The sequence below is a fragment of the Salmo salar genome, chromosome 23 (genome assembly GCF_965601325.2).
Source record: "Salmo salar chromosome 23, fSalSal1, whole genome shotgun sequence".
Classification (NCBI taxonomy): Eukaryota; Metazoa; Chordata; class Actinopteri; order Salmoniformes; family Salmonidae; genus Salmo; species Salmo salar.
In genome coordinates, this window is record NC_138313.1 from 3,830,001 (window position 1) to 3,830,279 (window position 279).

At 41.6% G+C, this 279-nt stretch overlaps 1 protein-coding gene across 2 annotated transcripts in view; it reads left to right on the plus strand.

The window, feature by feature from the left end:
- LOC106583930 (aldehyde dehydrogenase family 16 member A1-like) overlaps positions 1-61 on the plus strand; it is a 12,621-nt gene extending 12,560 nt beyond the window's left edge. For both annotated transcript variants that reach the window (XM_082967886.1, XM_082967887.1), the window contains exon 9: positions 1-61. This exon is cut by the window's left edge and continues 1,087 nt beyond it. The gene's annotated coding sequence lies outside the window, so the exon portion shown is untranslated.
- Positions 62-279: the final 218 nt, after the last annotated feature.

Consider the following 279-nt stretch of genomic DNA (forward strand, 5'->3'; position numbering starts at 1 on the left):
TACATTAATGTAGTTATGACGTTCAAAAGCCATAATAAAAAGATAATCACCTCATGAAATATATATTGTGCTCTCGTTTTTAAGGAGTAGGCTATCTTAGTTCATGAGGGCTGGTCATGAGATTGCTTTTTGAGGAAGTGGTTGTATTACTGGCATGCGTGTAACTTGCAGGAGGTCACGAAGACGTGTGTGTGTGTTTTACTCCCTCAATTGTACCCTCCAAGCTCATCATTAAGCTTTAGGCCTTGGGTCTCAACCCCTTCCTGTGCAATTGGGTCC